Below are 18,073 nucleotides of genomic sequence, written 5' to 3' on the forward strand. Positions count from 1 at the left end.
CTTTATTAGCTCTCGCTGTATTTCAATGGTTCGTCTCGATAACGCTATCGCTAGTCGTAGGAAGCAATCCACTTTTTCTTTTCAGATTTCCAATCGCTCGAGAGCTTTTATCTTACGTCACGGCTTCCGGATTTGCCATTTATCCGATGGCGTGCCTTTTCCCGTAATGGACCACATCTATGTTTTCCGTTGAATTTATACGCGATGCTTCTTCGGTCGTGGTTGTACTTTCTTTCTCGCACGCACGCACGCACGCACGCACGCACGCACGCACGGACCCACGCATCTCGTTTCCTTTTCTCCGAGTAAATGGAAGTGCCGAGCCAAACAAAGAGCTCTATGCGAGGATAGAAATACGTGTAATCCTCAATGTTCGTATTATCCTGATCGTACGTGAGCCTCTCGATGATCGTTTAATTTAAATTATTGGAAATTTTATTCCCTTACCCTCGCATTCTACGAAGTCTAAACCCATTGGTCGTTACGACTGTAAGTTGCTTTGTTCTTTATTCTATTCATAAAAAAGACGTGGTGAGTATTTGGGTATAGAAAAAAAAAAAGAAGAAAAAAACAAAAAGCAAAAGAAAGAAGAATAAAAAAAAGAAGTACCTTCCCTCGAATCCTTCCCTTCGTCTATAAAATTCCTATCTCGTGCGATGTCTACGTATGTAGGTACATCCGTTATTCTCCAACTTATCTCTCGCCAGGTGTCCTCTTTTTATTGCAATATGCAAAAATCCTCCTTTGAGATTCCGAGGAATAATGAAACGTAGTGCTCGTGCCCGGTACAATGCGCTCAGCTAGAATAGGCGCAATCGAGCCTTCGATAATGCATTCCGTTCGTGCAACTTCCGAACGCGCGAAATACGTTATTCCTCGAAAACTCCTCGCTATAGACTTTAGACAAAATTTCTCTATCGCGTCGAATTGCGAATCGTAACGAGATGAAAAAAAAGAAAAATATCTGACCATTTCTTGACATCTTCTCGTGAAGATTACATAAAGACGAAAGAAATTCGTCGAATATTTCGACGACTCGACGTAAAATTGATTTCGCAGACAAATAAACGGGAAATGAAGCTCTTTCGCGTTAAAACTCATATCATTTGAATTTCGGAGTAGGTTATTTTAAATTCCTTGCGTTCTACATTCGACACGATTTTATGAAATACGTAGCAAGTTTAAACTACGTATCTGTTTCCTACCTAGAATGGAAATTATTTGGAAAATTTTTCGATTCTTCCTATATCGCGGCTCCAATCTAAATACAGGTGAGATTTATAACGAGCGAAAGGTATCGCGATCATAACGAGATCGCTTAACGTATATCTTTGATACGTTTCGAATTACAACGGACGTGAAAACATTTTGAAATTTCCCTATGTTTGTACCGAAATGTAATTTTTTTTTTTTTTCGTAGGGTAAGTGCGTCGAGTGTTTCGAGTTACCATTCGTAAATAAAACGAAAAGCTTCTTGTTTCGTAATGATTTAAAAATTAACTTTTTCGATTTACGTTTATAACCGAAGATCCATTTATAACCGTATTAGTCGAGAATCTCGAGTATAAAAGCTTCGAGCTCGTCGACTTAATGGCGTTAAACATTCGTCAAGGCGAACATTCGAAACAGCACTCGAATACATCCATGCAAACGAGCTGTGTATACTGCGACAGTAAACAAGTAAGTAATTAAGATAATCTAGGAAGGATTTCTCTCTCTCTCTCTCTCTCTCTCTCTCTCTCTCTCTCTCTCTCTCTCTCTCTCTCTCTCTATCGCCGAACGATTCTACGCGCTGCTTCTTGGACTAATAAATATTAATGATATTAGCGGTTTAAACGAGACTATCGAATCGGGAATATTTCTTGTATCTTTTTTAATCGTCCGTGTCGAAGAGTCATTCTCGAGTCGTATTTTCGAAGTAAAGATTATCGAAATGAGATGACGAAACGATTGAGATATAAAGCGCACGCGACGACGAACTCGCGTTTCCCCTTTTATTTATTGTGCGTTCTACCGCCTTCGTCCTCTTGGCGCCACTGCGTGGTGCACATATGTGTGTGGTGTCAGCGCGTGCACATGCACGAAAGAGAAAAGGAGAGAACACGAATGCACGGTCATGCGCATTAACGTACATATGTACACAAGGCTTCGTACATAACTCGTATATAAATCGTATATAAATCGATTCGTTATGTGGGCATCAGAGTATCGATTATTATCTTGCGCTTATGTCTATTTATAGCCACGGGCCGGCTCGTTCCTCTTTGTTGGCGCCACGTTTCCCGACTGGATGCACGGCGTAAACTATATGCCTCTCGTTTCACGTTCGCACACACGCGTTAACGAACGAACGGCGAAGTCCCGCTTACGCACCATACGCGGCGCACATACCCTGTCATGTACGCATCATGTACATACGTGCTCATCAGCTTATGTGTATACTATGCATTTATGTGTATACATAGACGTAGTACGTATCTATCCTTGCAGAAACACGGCAAACAAGGAAGTGCTGCTTCGAGGAGTAGATGCCTGCATATGGCTGCTGCTTGCGTAGCTACTTCTTTGCGCGTCGAGCTTCCTTTATCCAAGAATTATCAACTTCCGTCATCCATTTATTTATTCATTCACCCATTCATTCGTTCATTCATTCGTTTATTTATCTATCTTCTTTTTTCCCTTCGAATCATTATTACTTATGTCTCTCGAGCGATAGATTAAGAAAGTTAATTAAACGTTGTAAACGTTTGTAGATCGATTAAAGCAAATGCTTTTCACGTAGCTTTATTAATTCTTTGTAAATCATACGCACACAGAGTCGGAAATGAATCGACTTGACTGCCGTGATAGACCAATCACGTTCTAAACTGTCTCAATAAGACGGAACCGTTGCGCCTTAAAATATTCCGTTTTGCAGTCGTACAAGGGACCGAAGCGTTGCACTCGATGGAATATTGAATGACGTGTTTCTGCCACCGTCTGCATGAATGCAGCTTATAGGCGCGTTAACTTTCCCTTCTCTCCGATACCTTACATGACAAGACTTTAACCTTCATTACACATGTACACTTGCTTATACAAATATTCCTATACTAAATATTAAAACTTTTTTCTAATACAGGTCGTCTTACGCGCATCCTATAAATTACTTTATCGAAGAAACGCGAATTGTACTAATTCAATTTTCTTATCCTCGTCGGCGTATCTCACGAGATAAGCGCGCGGGACTAAACGAGACCAAAGGAAAAATTAATGAACAGTTTCGTCGCGTGAGAATTGGGGCCGATAAATTGACAAAATCTCGATATTGAGAAACCCTATTGTAGTATCGAACGTGTAGATTTGCTTTCTGTGCGGTTTCCCGTTCGCGAGCTTCCCGTTAATTATCTATCATTGGTGCTGGACCAAAATCCAATTGGTCCAGCACCGGTACGAGCATGTACGTGGATGAGGGACAATAGAACGGAGGGATAAAGAACCAATTTGATTAGTAGCTTCAAATTTTTTAATTAAAACTAAGTACATGCCTACGAAATAAAGAAAAATCTCCGATAAAATTTACTCGCGAAACTTAATTATTTATATGGAATGCAATATAATTTTAAAGAGTTAAGCAGCCATTAGCTCGATATGTTGTCGTGCGATATATCACACGATATGCATACCATAGCGAATAATATCGATTGGAGCTTGCCGCTATTGGAGTCCCACATTTTAGAAATAAATCGATTATTTCTAAAGACGGTAACTGTCAAAGTAGAACGAACTTTTCGAGTACGACAACGATACGTACGTCTACGTTTATAGGCACCATTTACGTTTACGCGTATTAGTTTGCTACTGCTAGATTCGTGGTAACGCCAATAAAAAAATGGCTTCGATCGAATAAACGCGATTAATGCTACGAAATAAAATATTACCTCCCATTCGACATAAAACGAATAGGGGTTTTCGATTAACGACGAACCAACGCGTTTCCGAGTGTGGATTATCGATATTCCGCATACATGCTGTGTGTGTATGTGTATAATATTATAGGCATATCTGTATGTACTTTATATATATGTATATATATATATATATACATATATATATGTGTGTGCGTCTGATGCTATTGCATTGCTCTTCGTACACGTCATTGGGGATGTTGCCAGTAAATCATGAGCTACTGTTAATTTTCATTAACAGGAGAGGTACGTTGTAGTAAGAGAATATGCCGACGTCGATATTGGGAATCTAACGGGGAGACTTTATTTAAAGAGCTGATAAAAACGTTAAACGTAGTAGGGTAAAATATTGCATCACGGATATTACGGTATAGACGAGCAGGCGTCCATGTAAACGTGGAAAGCTTTACGTTTCAGGAAATGGTGACAGTGTTTGGACGCTACTTGAAATGAAATGATTTATTTTAGATTTGACAAAGTGTTTCGAATCGATGAGCGCATACGAATAAATTATTATGATATAAATAATCGTTCATTCGTTCGATCGGTCGATCTATCGATGGACCGAATAGGGCGAATTATCTAAAGTCACGAAATGTTAATCGCACAGGTGCGTAAGTATTTACGTATGCTAATATGTTCTCGGTGTAGAGAAATATCGGTTAACGCGATATATATATATATATATATATATATATATATATACATATAGTGCGATGCGTATTAGCATATCGTTCTTACGGGACGAGAATATGCGAATATCGGGCATAGGGTTAAAACCGTGGCAAACTATAGCTTCGATCGAGCACACGTTCCACTAATGGCTAAAGCATACTCGATAGAAATTACACGGTTAGTTATAGTTGGAATAAAAAGACCGTTTCGAGAAGGAATTAACGATGTGGATTAGGTTGTAATCACAAAATGTAAAAGCACAAATGATTCGCCTTAAAAAATTATGCGACTATTGAGATGATCATTGTCATGACATTTTCTCGCTTTTCGAAGAGAAAAGAAATTCGAGTACGCACTACGAATGCCTTTAAATCAATTAAGCAGTTGACTGTTTACCGAATTCCACTTTTCCTATTGTAAAACACTACGAAAGAAATAAATTCTATCTATTGCTTCTCGCTTCTCGCTTCTCGTTTCGATTTCAGGATACTCCTAGATGATATTTACGAGATAGGTATTTCCTATGGTAGATCAAAAGAAAAAGGGAGCTCCATAAACAACGGACGAGATATACGAAGAATTTATCGATCGTAAGAGAGCGAGACGTCTCTCGGTAAAGAATCTCTTTTACTTTCTTTCCTATAGCTATACGCGTTATAGACGAAAAAAGAATTCGTTACCGTCGTCGTTATTTCTTAAAACGATTTCTTTACACAAGAGGAGTACATATGTCGAGTAGATGCATGCAAGGTACATTAAGGTATAGATAATAAAGAAACGCCTATCCTCGTACCGTGGATACGAGGATTGCTCGCGACCTTATTGCTATTCATACGCGACAATCTCGTATCGTAGCATTAGACGCGTTGTAAGCCTTTATAAAAAGGGTAGTAAAGTAGGACAGAGATAGTTCCGGCCCTCGTGATAATTTCGATCGCTTTGCTTTCGCGATACTTTTAAAGGCGACGCATTTAAAAAAGCATTAGGCGTGGTGGACTTTACGTCGTAAGATGCAAAAATGCACGTATCGATCGGAAACATTGATATTCGCAGCGATAGACAAAGATTATTAATCAAGGAAGAAGAGTTCCTGGATAATCAGATCGATTCGAATGTCACCCTTTAATGTCGGACCCTTTGGCCTATGACCAACATCGACGCGTCCAGTATACATACTATCCGGTATATGTCAAAGGTTAAACCATTACTGTTTCAAGTTGACCGCAGGATTTACGCTTAATGAAATGCCGATGTCTCGCAATTTCGACAGATCGGTTCGCTTATTCTCAATTTTGTCCAAATTAATTTTAAATCGACGACTTGATAATCGCACGTCGTATTAAAGGCTTCCCATGGAAAAAGAAAATAAATTCGTCGTCGTCGTCGTCGTTCCCGTCCATCTCCGAAAAAAAAGTCTTGTTCGTTTTATGCTGTTCGGGGCTCCTACGAGACTTTATCGAGATCGACGTCGAACGGGGTTCTATCTATTGTTATCGTGTACGATCTAAGAGAGAACGTATCGTCGTTATACGTATCGATCGTGATGTCTTACAGCGCTCTTGAAGAGAGAAGGTATATTTTCCGAAGACGACCTTACTCTCGGTTGCAAAAGCCGTTGTTGCGTTCAAAGCATGGATTAAATTATCTCCATCCGAAGGTAAACAGTTTTCATCTGTCGTATTTCATTTCCTTCAGCGACAACAATATTATTTTATAAGATCCTACCTCTATTATATTCGTGGCGATGGATGATTTTTTGCTCTAACGAGCGAGCTGCAATTAGCATCTTCTCATTATCGTCCGACGTTATCGTCTCTTCCAAATCGTAAGCGGCTTAAAAAAGTGAGCAATTATCGCATTGAAAAAAACACTCGGAAAAAGAGATGTCTAGTAGAATAGATCGCGATTCATTTTTCATCCACCGCTTTACGATCGATTACGGTCGGGAGCCTTCTGTCTGACTTTTGTCGCGGCCGGGTGAGCGCACGACCGCGACGCGTATAACCGTTCATTCATAAAAGCCGTCGTGGTTGACCTCGTGAATGTAACGCGTTTATCAGCCGTAATCTTCCAGTGCATTCGCTCGTCGAGTGAAACGCTTACGTAAGCGGCTTGCGACATGGACTAAATGACCGGTCAAAGAGTTTCGAAGAAAAAACTGTTATTACGATTAGCTTTTTTCTTTCTCTTAATTCGACCCCAGAGAGAACAACGATTGCATCTCGAGGCGACCCTCTCCTCTTATTCGGTTTGAAGAATTTAGTAATTCTAGAAAATCGTAGAAATGAAATTGAGGGAGAAGAAACGTGTAAGTCGTTCTGAAATATCGAATATACGTGCCGGATAAAAGGAGTCGGATATTTGTGATGAGGAAATCACAAATTGTCTGGTTCCTTTTCGATCCTCGTTCAAGGTGCATCATTGTGTGCATTATTTCGATATTACATTCGAATAAGGGAAAAATAGAAATTGTCGAGAGAAAAATATATAGAGACAAATGTGCGACGTAACCTTGAAGAGAAGTAAAGGAGAGGGTCTTTCTCGGAAGAGGATTAGTCATTTCGATCGGCGATAGCTTTGTTATTCGGCATTGTATGAAAAAGGAGGTCACGTGTTTTCTTTTTTCCTCACGACGTAATGTCGTGACAACAACGAGAAACGCTACGAGGAACAAAACGCAAATCCGGCCAGTCTAGATAGGAATATCGAATGGTACGCGTCGTGCGTCATAGTTTAAGCTTTTCTTTGTTACATATTTTAATAGATTAAATAAAAAAAATCAATCTACGTTTGACATCATTGACATTATTGGCACTCGAACGTTACTCTTGATTCGCCGCCACCGCACTGTCCATATGATTGTAAAATTATCTGAGCATAAGAGCGTAAGTATATATCGAGGGGTTCGTCGAAAGCGATCGATTAGATAAAAAGAACTGTCCTTTGTTATTTTCTTACAGGGTGGGAGAGGGGGAGGGGGAAAAGCCCAGAGTCACGTACGCAACCGATGAGCATTTTCATCGGCGCACGGTATATGAAACTGTTTTTGTATTTGTCGTTGGTCATTCATCGAAGAATTTCGGGTTTTGGGCGTCGATGCTTCATCGCTGCTTTCATCGCGAAAAGAGAAAATAAATATACGGTAGAAAAAAAATCATTATGATTATGTTCGTGTAATTAACGTCGTCGTTGATACGTTTTTGTTTTTTCAAGTCTCTTCCACTCTTCCCCCTCGCTCGAAGAAACGTAAGTACATATTTACGTATGTTATGTCGTGTTGATCGTAAGGAAAGACGCCACGCTTATTTACGCGAATGCGCGTACGTATTATCGCGCGATTACGTTCCGAGAAAGCGTCGCAAACAAAAGGTATTATGGTCATTGTTTCTCCGCAATCTATACTACGTACGGACATTCCTCAAAAATAATAAAATTCCCAGGGCGTATCAGTGGATTGAAAGTTTGTCAATGGGAAAGTTAATCAAGGTGTATTAAAATCGTTCGCAACTTTTGAAAACGAATCCCATTTCTTTTCTCGTCAACTTAGAACGCCATTTTTTCTTTCATTACACTTTTCAGAAATCGCTCTGTTTCGAGCGCGTACGTTAGCGCTCGAGGTGACTCGACGTATTTTTACAGCCTGTTGTATGCGTTTTCCCTCTTTCAAGAACAGGTATCGCGTGAATTATATAGAAAAAGGAAAGTGGCCGGGACAAACGACCTCGTGTGTGTGTGTATGCGCGTGCGCGCGCGCGCGCGCGTTTGTACGATATCTATGCTACAAATATATGTATTTACGTAGTGATCGCGTGAAAGTGTCCAAAGCATAAGTATATTACGTACGTTGGTCCTAGTCAAAGTTAAACACGCTAACGTAGCACCGCGACGCGCGAGCACCTTTAGAGTTTCGAAAAGACTAGATTTCGTCGATCTAATCGAAACTATCGGCGCGAGCTAACGATCGCGATATTTCACGCAACCATGAGGCGATAACGTCCACTACACGTTACCTTGCTACGTTCGTGCTAATTGTGAATTAGAGATTTATCGATCGATAAGACCGATACGTTTACTTCGCTCGCAAGAATACACGTGTACGTTGGATTATTTAATAAATCGATATCAGCGGACACGGGGAACGATATTACACGATGAATTCAATTCTAACAAGTTTCGCGTAGTATTTTATCGAGAATTAGATACGTTTACTTTAGAGTTCAAAGGTATCTCAGAAAGTTTGAAAGTTTCATTTGTAGGCGCGCGCGATAAACGTGCTTGTAAAGAGAATGTCGCTAGGATGTAGCGCATTTTAAGTTATCCTGTTTCTCTTTCTCTCTCTCTCTCTTTCTCTCAATGTCGAAACTTCTTCCTGGGCGAGCAGACATTTTTTTCCTTTCTTCGACCAAATCGTTTTCACGCTCGCGTAAAAAGCAATGTCTATACGCGCGCTATCGCGGACATAATAATAGTGCATACTTTACGATTGTATGTGCATAGTATCGCTTTCAGAGCGGCCTGCCGTGCGTACAGACCAGTAGAGAGGAGGATGAAGATGAGGAGAAGGAGGAGGAGTGGTCCCCGAGACAGGATACCATTTAAGTGTTCCGTAAATACTGTTACCACAAGCGAGGGAACAATCCGCCTTGGAGCTACTCGCACCGCTCGATAATGCATTTTGTCGGTAGGGTACGCGCCCGGCTATGGCATCGTTTTCTATCGGCTTTATGTCCGATCTAATGGCCTTCGATGAAGTAGAAAAGGAGGAAGAGGAGGAGAAGAGAGAGAGAGAGAGAGAGAGAGAGAGAGAGAGAGAGAGAGAGTGAGTGAGTGAGAGAGTTTATTTACAACAACGAAACGAGCTCTCCTATGCTTACAATCATCCACCCTCTCGCTTGCCTAAAAGTCAAACTTTTAATACTCTACTCCGCGTAGACGCAACACTTCTGAGGATTCTGTCTCCGTTGTAAAATAAAGTTAATTGGCGTGGAGAGCTAAAGGGAAAATCTGCGTTTCGTTGAATCACACGTACGTATTTCATACCATGTACAATAGTCGACTAATTGGTAAGTCGAGTCGACATCACGTAGATTAGTAGTGTAGAGACGTCTTAATGAATTAGTACGAAATAGTTGTATTAATAATATAAAGATGATAGCACGTTCGGCCCCGAGACAGGAGAGGATCTTGACACCGTTTAGTTATTTCGATCTCTAGTCAAGTGAATACACCGAGAACAAATTAGACACGGATCGGTGGAACAATAGGTTAGCGTACGCTAATTAAACACGATATCATCCTCGTCTTCCATTAATTTCTTGCGACGCTTCGCTCGGCTTAATCCAACGGATAAGTAATTTTCTAAACGCTGCGAGATCATATCTTGGTTCGGTGAAACTTTGCTAATTACCTAGTCGAGATGATCGTTTTGCTAATTTTACGATTAACGAGCGTCGACGTTTGCGAGTGCATTAAGCACGACAACCATCGATACGATTCAATTATGCTTTTTTTCATCCCCTTCACCCACCCTCCGTCTCTCCCGAGAAAGATATCCAGGTATACGTATGAAAATCGAAATCAAAAGGAATCATAAAAATCGGCTCGAGTTTAATCGATTTTCCATGGAACTCGGCTCTGGTCACGAAGAGAGAAATGGTGCGAGAAAGAAAAAGAGAAGATTGATCAATGCGCATCATCCCTCACAAAGATGAACCACGACACTCGCAAAAACTCCCTACGACTCGGACTTGTAACGCAATTGTGCGACGTTTAATTCGATGAATTAATCTCTGGTCTTGGTCGGCGTCGTTGGCGTCGCCGTCAGGTTGCGCCTATAGCACAGACGAGAAAAAGATAGTTGACCCGCGGCAGGAAATCTCTTCAATCTGCCTTGATGCGTCTCGTTAACGAGTGTTTGTTTTCTTCCGGCGAGCTCGGAATCTCTTGGCACTTATCGTTTTTCTTACGCTTTCTTTCATCTTTTGTAGACAAGAGAGCGAGAGAGAGAGAGAGAGAGAGAGAGAGAGAGAGAGAGAAAACACTAGTATTATACTAGTATTATACTAGTTTCTTCTTCTTCCCGTTCTCTTCGCACTTTGACAACAAACGTTTCGAGCGTTATGTTTTGGAAGCTTTCGCTCGAAACTCCGAAAAGGAATGAGAGACGAAGGAAAAGATAAAGCTTCGAGGGACTTCATTTTCCAAAGTGCTCTAACAATTTTATAGATGGAAAACTACCGCTTTGGCTCCTCCTTTCTCCTCGGTTTATTGCTCTACCTCCCATCTAACTTGTACGTTTAATCAGCGACAGCGTGACCCGAGGCTGTTGGCTCTTCCACTTTTACGATCTTAAATTCTTTCCTGCTCTCTACCTTTCTCTTTTAGCAGCACGCTCGTAAAAGATTTCGTCGTGGGTGTATCCGTCTAAAAATATGAGCGATAACGAGCAATCGATACGCAACTCTGACCTCGCTCTCGAGGCTCATTATTGCGTAGCTACATATTTTTTCTTTTTCTTCTTCGTTTGTTTGTATATAGACGTATTATTACGAGTTCGAGAAAAATTCATATAAAATAATTGAAGAACGGAGAAGTTTATTTCTTTTATTTACGACTTTTCTCGGGAACGTTGGCGGAAGGAAAATAAATTCCAAGGATTTTCAATGCGAAGAGAAGAGAGCGCGTGCGAGAGAAAGAGAGAGAGAAAGAGAGGGAAAAGGCAGGGGGAAAAGGGGGAAAGGAAATAATGTAATTAAAATGAGATGCGCGAGAGACCAAGATGCGTAGTTACATAGCGAGTGAGCGAGAAGGTGCATATGTAGAAGGTCGCAAGATGTAAAGCAAAGGACGTCATTGCGAAGGGAAGAATTCCCAGTGCAAATAAGGAGGAGAAATTGACTCTCGGAAGCGTTCGAGATACTAGTATAATCTTGTTATTCCAACGGAGTTTTGCGTATCGTCGTAGAGACCGTGCGCCGCCATCACCTGTGTCATGGCAAAATGTGTCGGCGTATTTCGATATCCTGTCGAACGATCGTATCTTCTTTTTTACAATTTTTTCTTTGTCTTTTTTCTTTTTTTTTTTTGCCTTTAAAAACCCGTCTTTTTTATATCGTTACTTATTTGTTTTAAAATGAACGTCCGACGAGAGAGAGACGGGATCTCCATCCCGCTCGTCCACGATCTTGATCATAGCTTAATCGGCTATTTCTTTGTGGAAATTTTACTAAATCGCTTTGCACGAGCGCGCGGATAAATGGAACGAGGTTGATTCTGTGCGAAGGAAAAATTTGAAAAATTTTCATAAAATTTAACGGGAAATTTCCGCTTTGTTCAGATGCATTCGAAAAGCATCGTATAATAGCCGTCGAAGAATCATCTTTATTACGCGATCGAAGAGAACGAAATTGCGCACGTATGCGCGATAAAAGGATAAAAATAAAAAAAGAGAGATCGGATGTATCGATGCTTTCGGGATCGCTTTAAGATACGTCGTCAAAGTATCCGTTCATGTAGGAAATGCCTTAGTTGCTTTAGTGGGAAATTCTAAAGGTAAAAGGTTCTCGTTCGTCGATTTACCTCAACGATTCCAGACCGTAGAAATATACGACGTCTCGTTATAGCGATTTGTCTTAATCAAAAGTGAAATCATCCCGATCGTTAAGCAAAGTCAATGCTCTAAGTAGTATTTCAATGACGAAACTCGCGTATGAAGACGATAGGAAACATTCATTAATATCGAAAGAAGCTGACCGGCCGGTCGCGTCGACTAAATTTTTCTTCGAAACTAATCGAGAATTTGTCTTCGGAAGAAAAACGCCATCGGACTAGGGATTTCATTTAGGTCACGCCGTGCGAGACCTCCAATTAATTATAGTTGCTCTAATCCAAATCTATTTGGAAGATGTAATATTTTGTAGAAAAGCCGCTCCATGAGAAAGAGAGAGAGAGAGAGAGAGAGAGAGAGAGAGAGAGAGAGAGAGAAACGTTTGTTGCCTTCCTTCATCCTGTCATTCTCTGTCATTTATAAAGATCGAATTTCGTGCTCGAGCGAATAGTATTTACAGCGGAGTTTCTTAGAAATTATTTTATCGAAAAGATATCGATGGGTTGCGATGTAATCCGTTTTTAAAGAATTCGAGCAAAGAGTAAGAGAAAATTGATCGAATGCTGGGTAGCATCGCGAGTTGGGTGGGATTAGCCGAGATGGATTTTATCGAATGAAAAGGAACTTTTCGGTCAGAACGTGTCCCGGAGTCGTGATCAATTTAGAAGGTAGAAACGAAGGTAAAGCATATCCGACAACTTTTCATTCTTCTAATCGTCTATATAATAATAATATAATGTACGTGTTCGCACGTTTAACGTTACGATCTGACAAAGTTGTATCGTCGTATGATCGAGGACATCGATAAACGAAACCGACAGCGCCATGCCTGTTTCGAGATAAGGGCCACCACGTTAGACAAGTCCGTTACGTCGCGCGTAGTGCATTTTACCATCGAAGATAACGTGCATTTTCAAAGATCGATCTCGATCGAGATCGATGCTTTAATTATTACTTTAATTATCTTTCTAAAACAACCGACGACAGAGGATATGGATAATTCGTAGTCAAGGTGAAAAACATTGGACGGACGCGATGAAATCAAATGGGCGGGAAAAAAAAAAGAGAAAGAAGGAAAAGAAAAATAAAAGAAAATCTCATCGAAAATAGAATTGAATGCAGCCAACAATGAAATACAATTAAAACGTGGAAGTCCCTCGAACGTCACATTCGATGCTTTGAATATTAATCTTTTATCGAGAGCGAGCGATCGAGTGGAAACGCATGATTTCACGGACAAAATGTTGAAAGCGATGCATCGTTAAAATCATCCGCCAAAAGCTCGTTCTCACGAGTAAATTCAAACGATAGTTTATCATTCCATCGTGCGGTATTAAAATTTTCCTTGTGTTTATCCGTACGTCAATTACATTACCGCGCGTGGTCAAAGGACGTCGTTGCGTATCAGAATTTGATTTCTAAAGATATCCCCTATGAATGTTAATCGTTCGTTTTGTATCGATCCACTTTGATGGAGGTCTAGCACCGTCATGATTGCGTTTTACCGTATTATTACATCCGATCGAGTTGACGCGACATAGCGATTGCGGGATTAATAGATAAATGCGCATCATGAACGATCGTGTTTTAATTTGTCGAGAAAAGCTCAATCCCGTTCCTCGACTCGCTTTCACTTTTCGACACAGTTTCCATTTCGTGGAACCTTTTCTCGCTCCGTTTAAAGCTCGCCGATTACTACACGTAACAATGATAAAATGGGAAAAGGCCCTTAATGGGAGTTTGGTGTATTTACAATTATCGGGGAATTCATTTATCGAGGGAAAACTAATCGCAAAGTCAATTTTAATTAGCGGATCGCTGGGAATTTCACGAAAATTGTACACAACTTCTTCGAAGGCACTTTAAACTCTTCTTCCTTCTCATTCTTTCGAAAAGATAATCTCTATAATAAATGTCTAATACCTTAGTCGATGCCAAAATTGCATTTTGATATACGTATTTGCATAATTCTTTCCAGCTTGTTCGTCGTTTATTACAGGGAGGAAGCAATTACGCGAGCAATTAGGTGACCTTAGAGTCAAATCGTAGTACACGAGCCTTACAAAAGCCGATTAAAATAGAGAGATGTTCTCGTAAAGAAAGCAAACGTAAAGCGGACAAGGAAGAAAGACTGCTTTCATATTTCATCGGATTCGTTTTCTTCTTCGTCTATCGAATCTATGCTCGATTGAAATTATTGCCCTTCGATTTGATTCAATCGTACGAAAGCTTTTTCGGCCTTTGTCGATAAAAGGACAATATTTTTTTTCTACTATTAGCTCGGCAGATATGGCCAGCGACGAGTCGGACGTTGGAGTTTTTCGCGTATGGCTTGCTTTATAATCCTCTTCCGTCCTTCCCCCTCTCCCTCCTCTTTCCTTTTCTTTCTTGAGATGATGTCATCAACCCGAGATATACTATACCTATATGTAGTAAAGAGTGATAAGCGGACAAGGACGTTGCCTCGTAATGTTTCTGAATAGATAGATATTTCAAGATCATGGCAATCGTTATAAACTATCGTAGAATTATCGCCGCATCTTGTTTCACGTACCCAAGCGCTTATTCGATGGTATGTAATGCGAGTAATGTAAGTATGCGAGTATACGGAGTATTGCAAAGGACAAAGAAAACTTTGTAATTCCATTGTAAATGATATTTTGTTGGATCGAAGAGGAAACGCGAAATGACGGGGGATAAAATATGGGCCATTGAAATTGTTGGCAAGCTTGAGACTTGATTTTAATGAAATTAGTTCGTCCTTTGAAGTCGTCTTCGTGCGCCTTCGTGCCAAATTGAAAAGACGAGAAAACAATATATTTATATCTATGTAAAAGGTGAAAAGGAAAATTTCATCGCGGGATAGCATATCGTAGATCTATATATTCAGTATGCAATATATGTGCGTTATCTCGTGCCGCATCGTACGTTATATTTTCAGATTGTAGGAAGAAGTGTGACGCACGAGCGATAATATCCAAGATTTATTCGCCGTCGCCGCCGCTGTCGTCGTCGTCTTTGGCACGAATGGAACTGGATGTCGTTCGATTCGTCGTAAAGTTACTACGATCGAAAAAGAAGGGAAAAAAAGAGAAAGAAAAAGAGAAGGCTTTTGACCGCCCGAACATGAAGCAATTTATTTTCGCAATGTTACGAGTCGTGTTCGATTTTTATAACTCGTTCAAACTTGGAGCCAAATAAAAACTTTCTTCGAAAGGATCGAAGCACGAACTCGCTGGTAATTGTTACTCGTACGGATGGCTTTATAAATCGTTTGCAAAAGGAAAAGATAGAAATAAAATTGGAAGAAGAGTAAAGGCAATTTTAGATCGCCAACATCTCTCTCTCTCTCTCTCTCTCTCTCTTTTCCTCAGTTTTGCCTTTAATTCTAATTTCAAAGTACGCTACTCTCGTAGCTTCGATAGATCAATAAGTTTGAAAAACGTTCGATCCGAAGGATCGCAAGATTGTGTTTCTTCGTAACGCGTTGGCGTTGTCAAACGATAAAGGAGTAGAAGCGATTAATGCATAAATATAATATAATAGAGGTGTTAAGGTAGGGGACCTCTTCTCGTTGTAAGGCATCGTAAGGCTTTCTTAGCGAGAATCAAAGCCAAGAGGCACCTCGTTATCCTCGAATCCATCGAGAATTAATAGAGCAGGAAGGATGATCGTTAAGCGAAACAGTATATATTCCGGTATATCGTTATCGCGGGCGCGCACGGGCGCGTTATTATTCCGGTCGAAGGTAAACGGAAGAAAGGAAAGGGGAGTAGCGAAACTCTCCTTTTTAACGCGTAGCAATTCCAACTTCCGCTCCCTTTGACAGGAGATCTCTCACGCGATTCTCCTTTAATTATCTCGCTCCCCGGTCTTAGGTTCTTCGAACCTAGGAGAAGGGAATCGAAGTCGGTTTTCTTACTAACGTAACTGCTCGAGGGACAACGAGCTCGTCGTTAGGTTAACAGCCGAAAGGCAAAACGGTCGGCACGGATAGACGCCGTGCACGCTCGATTACGCGTTCGGAATTTAATAGAGGCCCCCTGGTATTCGCGTCTAGCCTGACGCGTACCGTAATACGTTTCAAACGAGCTATCGACGTAACGTAATTCCCACGGAAGTTGCGGACGCGCCGACGACGCGTCCTCGATATGCAAAAACCTATGCGATACCTGGGTATTTGGCGTCGTGAAGGCAGACGTGCGCGCAGCTAGCACGCGTCTCCGACCGATCGACAGGAGGGTGTTGGGTTCCCGTTAACGTGTTTCTGTCGGAACGCTTTCTCTTTGCTTGCAACGATTTGGACGTGACGAGAAGATTGAATCCTACTTCGTCGCGATCGGCTAGGAATATTCCCAGTCATGTTTCTGGATTTAGATTTGATTTTTATCGATGATTTTATTCGCCGAACGTTTAATTGCACATGGAGAAATACGGTCGATTAAGATAAACTTAATGAAAGAGAGAAAGAGCGATGAGAAATTATGTTCGTCTTTGCGAGCGTTAAACGCTCTGCGACCTATGAACCGAGAGACTAGAGAGTGCTCGAGAGAGAGAGATAGAGAGAGAGAGAGATAAAGAGAGAGAGAGAGAATAAGAGTAAAAAAGGGCTCGAAGGAAAAAGCCCTTTCGAGCTTGTCGGCGCGCGTGGGCGTTGAGGTCTTGGCAGCTTCCTTCGCTTCAAGGCGATCGTGCGACGGAAGTGCTACGGCACCGTCGAGAGGATGTCACAATTAATGCTGACCGGGGCTCGTTAGCACGTTTCCTTTTTCCCTGACTCATCCCGATGGAAGTCGTCGCATCGAGGAAACGTAGATGGCACCGAGGAGGAGCCGTAGTAGGAAGTAAAAGCGTACGATCAGTCATACGCGATAAAGAGTTTTTCGGTTCGCACGGATTTTTTCGATTACGCGGTCCTTACGTACTTGCTTATATACGATCGGTGATCGACGTTCGGCTAACTTTAGCATCCATCCGATGTTCACGCTTCGATTCAGCTTTACCGTTCGCGCTGTATAATTTTACCATAACGGTGCTTTTTCTTTAGTAATGACAGCGATTCAAACGAACTTTTATTACGGTGGTTCGATCGAAGAAGAAATAAATAACAGCGTTTGAAATTTATTGTCCAACTTGTCTTGATTTATCGACTTCATAATATAGATTATACGAGTTGAAGAAAGGTACGTTCCTACATACATACGTGTATATAGCGGCGATCTCAATGAGGTAGAGCTCACCCTCAATGAGTTCATTATAAAAAAACATTTGTCGCCGATATAAAATATTTCGATCGATGCTACCAACCCAAGCCCTTTCTCGTGTTTAACAAAGTCTTCGTGTTTCTTTGACAGCGATTCGCTCCAAGAATATACGTACTTGTATACATCGAGTTGTTCAATGGTTTGTCGTATCTAAATAAACGAACCTTGAGACGCTTGCTTATCGGATGAAATGAATGACTGCCAAAGCGCCGAAGGATATACCACGTCGAGCGTTCGGCTACGTTATTGCTTCGTCTCTCTGTTTTTTCTCGTCTAGTTGTGTGATTCTTTCGAAGATTCGATCCTACGAGATAGAATCTTTAAGGTGCGACCGATACGTATACGTATGTACGTACGTACATTATTATTAGACGGTGAGTGAGGGATTGGGAGAGGGGGTAGGAGGTGGGCAGGCAAGGAGATATTCGAGAAATATTTCGAAAAGAGGATCGTAACGATAGAAGAAAGAGTTCCTTTTGTGAGAACAAAGTTAAAAATATCAAAGGGTGAAGAGGCTGGCTGGCTCTCTTTTGGTTCAGCGAATCGCGTTAATCGAGTTACTTGATTGTTCATTATCAGAC

The 18,073-nt window shown here is 41.0% G+C and overlaps 1 protein-coding gene across 4 annotated transcripts in view; it reads left to right on the forward strand.

Annotated features, from left to right (window-relative positions):
* The window catches only part of Pde9 (phosphodiesterase 9), a 55,317-nt gene that overhangs the window by 20,659 nt on the left and 16,585 nt on the right, over nt 1-18,073 (forward strand). The window contains exon 1 of one of the 4 annotated variants that reach the window (XM_085663651.1): nt 7,371-7,507. The exons of the other annotated variants lie outside the window; for them this stretch is intronic. The gene's annotated coding sequence lies outside the window, so the exon portion shown is untranslated. Of the gene's footprint in view, nt 1-7,370; nt 7,508-18,073 lie in introns of those variants that run through there. 4 annotated transcript variants of the gene reach the window in all.

This window comes from Vespa mandarinia, chromosome 23 (assembly GCF_050613455.1).
Source record: "Vespa mandarinia isolate Hongniang chromosome 23, ASM5061345v1, whole genome shotgun sequence".
NCBI lineage: Eukaryota > Metazoa > Arthropoda > Insecta > Hymenoptera > Vespidae > Vespa > Vespa mandarinia.